Source organism: Oncorhynchus tshawytscha, linkage group LG33 (genome assembly GCF_018296145.1).
Source record: "Oncorhynchus tshawytscha isolate Ot180627B linkage group LG33, Otsh_v2.0, whole genome shotgun sequence".
Taxonomy (NCBI): Eukaryota; Metazoa; Chordata; class Actinopteri; order Salmoniformes; family Salmonidae; genus Oncorhynchus; species Oncorhynchus tshawytscha.
The window spans coordinates 31,565,877-31,571,747 of NC_056461.1; the positions used below are offsets into that span (position 1 = coordinate 31,565,877).

At 48.4% G+C, this 5,871-nt stretch overlaps 1 pseudogene; it reads left to right on the plus strand.

Annotated features, from left to right (window-relative positions):
- The first annotated feature begins 1,450 nt into the window (after positions 1 to 1,450).
- On the plus strand, positions 1,451 to 4,672 carry LOC112230592 (annotated as a pseudogene).
- The last annotated feature ends 1,199 nt before the right edge of the window (positions 4,673 to 5,871 follow it).

A 5,871-nucleotide genomic window follows, 5' to 3' on the forward strand; every position in this document is an offset into this window, starting at 1 on the left:
TCAGGGAATCGCCCGCAGCAAGAGCAACATCATTGATATATACAGAGAAAAGAGTCGGACCGAGGATTGAACCCTGTAGCACCCCCATAGAGACTGCCAGAGGACCGGACAGCATGCCCTCCGATTTGACACACTGAACTCTGTCTGCAAAGTAATTGGTGAACCAGGCAAGGCAGTCATCCGAAAAACCGAGGCTACTGAGTCTGCCAATAAGTATATGGAGATTGACAGAGTCGAAAGCCTTGGCAAGGTCGATGAAGACGGCTGCACAGTACTGTCTTTTATCGATGGCGGTTATGATATCGTTTAGTACCTTGAGCGTGGCTGAGGTGCACCCGTGACCGGCTCGGAAACCAGATTGCATAGCGGAGAAGGTACGGTGGGATTCGAGATGTTCAGTGACCTGTTTGTTGACTTGGCTTTCGAAGACCTTAGATAGGCAGGGCAGGATGGATATAGGTCTGTAACAGTTTGGGTCCAGGGTGTCTCCCCCTTTGAAGAGGGGGATGACTGCGGCAGCTTTCCAATCCTTGGGGATCTCAGACGATATGAAAGAGAGGTTGAACAGGCTGGTAATAGGGGTTGCGACAATGGCGGCGGATAATTTCAGAAATAGAGGGTCCAGATTGTCAAGCCCAGCTGATTTGTACGGGTCCAGGTTTTGCAGCTCTTTCAGAACATCTGCTATCTGGATTTGGGTAAAGAAGAACCAGGAGAGGCTTGGGCGAGTAGCTGCGGGGGGGGGGGGGCGGAGCTGTGGCCAGCCGTTGAGAAATGCTTGTTGAAGTTTTCGATAATCATGGATTTATCGGTGGTGACCGTGTTACCTAGCCTCAGTGCAGTGGGCAGCTGGGAGGAGGTGCTCTTGTTCTCCATGGACTTCAGTGTCCCAGAACTTTTTGGAGTTGGAGCTACAGGATGCAAATTTCTGCCTGAAGAAGCTGGCCTTAGCTTTCCTGACTGACTGCGTGTATTGGTTCCTGACTTCCCTGAACAGTTGCATATCGCGGGGACTATTCGATGCTATTGCAGTCCGCCACAGGATGTTTTTGTGCTGGTCGAGGGCAGTCAGGTCTGGAGTGAACCAAGGGCTATATCTGTTCTTAGTTCTGCATTTTTTGAACGGAGCATGCTTAGGAAGGCAAGGGACCCTGGGCACAGGCTGGGGAATATCGCCACCCCAAGGAAGATCTGGAGGCAGTGAGAGCTGAGCGGCGGCGATATGAGGCAAGGCAGCGCAACAGGCATGAGAGGCAGCCCCAAAATGTTTTTTTTTGGGGGAGGCACACGGGGAGATTGGCGGAGTCAGGCGGTAGACCTGAGCCAACTCCCCATGCTTACCGGAAGAAGCACAGTACTGGTCAGGCACCGTGTTATGCGGTCAAGCTCACGGTGTTGCCAGTACGCGCTCATAGCCCGGTGCGCTATAGGCCAGCCCCCCGCAAGTGCCATGCGAGAGTGTGCCGGCCCAGCGTGTTTTGTCTCCCGTACGCCGTTACGGCCCAGGGTATCCTGCGCCGGCTCTGCGTGCTGTGTCTCCGGGGCGCTGGGAGGGTGCAGTGCGTCCTATGCCTGCGCTCCGCCCGTGCCGGGCGAATGTGGGTATTGAGCCTAAGGGAGAGGTGCGAGTGGTATGCACCAGATCTCCAGTGCTCACCTACAGCCCGGTTCAACCTGTGCCTGCACTCTGGAGGGTCCGGGCTAAAGTGGTCATCCAGCCTGGAGGAGTGGTGCCAAGGCTGCGCACCAGAGCTCCAGTGCTCCCCTACAACCCGGTCCATCCGGTGCCTCCTCCACGCACCAGGCCTCCCGTAGGTCCCCCCTCCCTCCAGGTTCTCCCGTCTGTCAGGAGCTGCCATGACAGCTTCTGTCACACCCACACAGCATCACTGCCGTGGAGGTACCACAGCTTCTCTGTCACACCCACACAGCATCACTGCCGTGGAGGTACCACAGCTTCTCTGTCACACCCACACAGCATCACTGCCGTGGAGGTACCACAGCTTCTCTGTCACACCCACACAGCATCACTGCCGTGGAGGTACCACAGCTTCTCTGTCACACCCACACAGCATCACTGCCGTGGAGGTACCACAGCTTCTCTGTCACACCCACACAGCATCACTGCAGTGGAGGTACCACAGCTTCTCCGTCACACCCACACAGCATCACTGCCACGGAGGTACCACAGCTTCTATGTCATACCCACCCACCCACATAGCATCACTGCCGTGGATGTACCACAGCTTCTATGTCACACCCACACAGCATCACTGCCGTGGAGGTACCACAGCTTCTCTACCTCATCACAACCTGTCACAGACTCACAACAAAAATCTTAACTGATTGACATGGATGAATATTACACATTCAGGCAATACTGTCTAATATTAGTTTGTTCTGTGTTGAGAGTAGGGGGCTTGTGTCACCTCTTCTCCCATTGTTTTCTGCTGAAGTATTTTGACGACCGCCTCAAAGGGACCGCGTCAAGTATCGGATCGACCTTGGTTACTAACGGAACCACCCCGGTTACTAAAGACAAGTTTGCCAGCTGGATGACTCTTCTAGCCCAGTTACCCCTCCTCCTCTTCACCCTGGCCAACTCCTTCCTGTATCAGCGGTGAGCAACAACTACAGGGTTCTATGTGTGTTACTGTTGTTTCCACCTCTATAGTGTAGTGGTCTAACTCAACCTTTATCTTGTGTGGCGGTAGTATCAAAGAGAAGGTCCGAATTGCTTCAGTATGGTCTCCATCCTCTTCCTCCTCACTGCCATCATGGTCAAAGTGCCCATGCAGCCTCACAGCTTCTTCTCTATCACCATGGAAACTATATGGTTCATCAACTGTGAGTTGGTTCCCACCTGTCTTCATGTCTATGGGTCCGGTTGTATATAATGTAATTAGTAATCATATACACTACTGTTCAAAATTTTGGGGTCACTTTTAAATGTCCTTGTTTTTGGAGGAAAAGCTGATGTCCATTAAAATAACATCAAATTGATCAGAAATGTAGAGTAGACACCCGCAAAACACCGGTCTCAACGTCAACAGTGAAGAGGTGACTCCGGGATGCTGGCCTTCTAGGCAGAGTTGCAAAGAAAAAGTCATATCTCAGACTGGCCAATAAAAAGCAAAGATTAAGATTGCCAAAAGAACACACACACTGGACAGAGGAACTCTGCCTAGAAGGCCAACATCCCAGAGTCGCCTCTTCACTGTTGACGTTGAGACTGGTGTTTTGCGCGTACTATTTAATGAAGTTGCCAGTTGAGGACTTGTGAGATGTCTGGTTCTCAAACTAGACACTCTAATGTACTTGTCCTCTTGCTCAGTTGTGCACTGGGGCCTCCCACTCCTCTTTCTATTCTGGTTAGAGACAGTTGTGCTGTTCTGTGAAGGGAGTAGTACACAGCATTGTATGAGATCTTCAGTTTCTTGGCAATTTCTCACATGGAATAGCCTTCATTTCTCAGAACAAGAATAGATTGACGAGTTTCAGAAGAAAGTCTTTGTCTGGCCATTTTGAGCCTGTAATCAAACCTTCAAATGCTGATGCTCCAGATACTCAACTAGTCTAAAGAAGGACCGTTTTATTGCTTCTTTAATCAGAACAACAGTTTTCAGCTGTGCTAACATCATTGCGAAAGGGTTTTCTAATGATCAATTAGCCTTTTAAAATTATACATTTGGATTAGCTAACACAACGTGCCATTGGAACACAGGAGTGATGGTTGCTGATAATGGGCCGCTGTACGCCTATGTAGATATTCCATAAAATAATCTGCCGTTTCCAGCTACAATAGTCATTTACAACATTACCAACGTCTACACTGTATTCCTGATCAATTTGATGTTATTTTAATGGACAAAAAAATGATTTTCTTTCCAAAACAAGGACATTTCTAAGTGAGTCCAAACATTTGAACGGTAGTGTAAGTAGTAGCATCACTATTTTACCTGATGAAAATGTGTTCCGAGGTGTTTTCATGTGTAAATACACTAATTTCTATCACATCCCCTTTCTCTCTCTCACACACCCCCTCTCCCTCTCTAGCTTTTGGAGCAGTGCTCCAGGGCAGTCTGTTTGGGCTGGTGGATCTGCTCCCCCCGAGGTACAGCACATTGTTTATGAGTGGTCAGGGATTGGCAGGGATCTTTGCTGCCATGGCTAGTCTGTTCTCTATCCTCAGTGAGTACTACATTTCCATACTTTCACCTCTACCTTGTTATTATGTCAATTGTGTTTTCATCCTGACTAATGCTGAGTTTCTCTACATTCTCTGTGTAGGTAAAGCAGACAGGGCCAGTGCTGCTCTTGGGTACTTCATAACCCCCTGTGTGGCAACACTGATCACCCTGCTTAGCTACTTACTACTGCCACACCTGGTGAGTGGCTACAGCAGTTTCATGACAGGAAACAGGCAGTTCAACTACTATTGCTTAGGATATTACAGAGGAATGTACTCATAACATTTTCTGTTGTGTTCTAGGAGTTTGCCCAGTTCTACTTTGAGAAAAGTAAGTGTCACCACGACCAACCTGAGACCACAGACAATCTTCTCAAGGGAGCCGGTAGGTTTGAACACTATCTTCCATCTGTCAACTAAGAGTATCTACAAGATATGACATTAAAAAAAGAGTATCTTAAATAATACATCTGTCTTATCTCCCCCCCCCAAAACATGCACTCCCTTTACCTACTAGCACTGGCTTTGCTGATAACTACCTTATTGAGGAGAAATGTACTTACTACGACTGTATGTGTTTGTCTCACCTAGCGATCTTAAGATGACTAAGTTGCTCTGGATAAGAGCGTCAGCTAACTGGTTAAAACAGGGGTGTCAAACATTCCATGGAGGGCCTAGTGTGCAGGTTTTTCCCTTTCAATTAAGACCTAGACCACCAGGTGAGTGGAGTTACTAGTCAGTGACATTAATTCATCAATCAAGTACAAGGGTGCAGTGAAAACCAGCAGACACTGCCCTTCGTGGAATGAGTTTAACACATGGACTAAAATGTCAACATTTAAAACTATTAACGGGGCTTCCCGAGTGGCGCAGGATGTCTTAACACCATACCCAAACCGTGAGTCCGCGTGCGCCATCGTGGGCAAATTGATTTTGTCGCCCCCACACCAAACGCGATCACGACACGCAGGTTGAAATATCTAAGCAAACTCTGAACCAATTCTATTAATTTTAGGACAGGTCGAAAAGCATTAAACATTTGTCAATTTATCTAGTTAGCTTGCAGTTGCTAGCTAATTTGTCCTATTTAGCTAGCTTTTTGCGATCTAATTTATCCTGTGATATAAACATTGAGCTGTTATTTCACCTGAAATGCACACGGTCCTCTACTCCGACAATTAATCTACACATAAAACGGTAAACTGAATAGTTTCTAGTCATCTCTCCTCCTTCCAGTCTTTTTCTTCTTTGGACTTAATATGGCGATTAGCAATGAACTTTCATAAAGTGTATTACCACCACCGACCTCCATTCATCTTTCAGTCACCCAAGTGGGTATAGCCAATGAGGAGATAGCACGTGGGCAATTGCTTCTAAAAGCCAATGAGGAGATGAGAGCGGCAGGACTTGCAGCGCGTTCTGCGCCACAAGTGAAAGCAACTTCTATTTTAGCGCCTGGCAACGCAGACGCCCATTGGCGCACGCGAGCAGTGTGGGTGCAATGATGGAATAACATGTATGTGTACATTTATTTTGTGTGCGCGAGCAGTGTGGTCAACATGTAAGGCACTGCGATGCAGTGCTAGACACGTCACTACAAATCCGGGTTTGATCCTGGGCTGTGTTGCAGCCGGCGCAACCGGGGGACCCATGAGGCGGCGCACAATTGGCCCAGCGTCGTC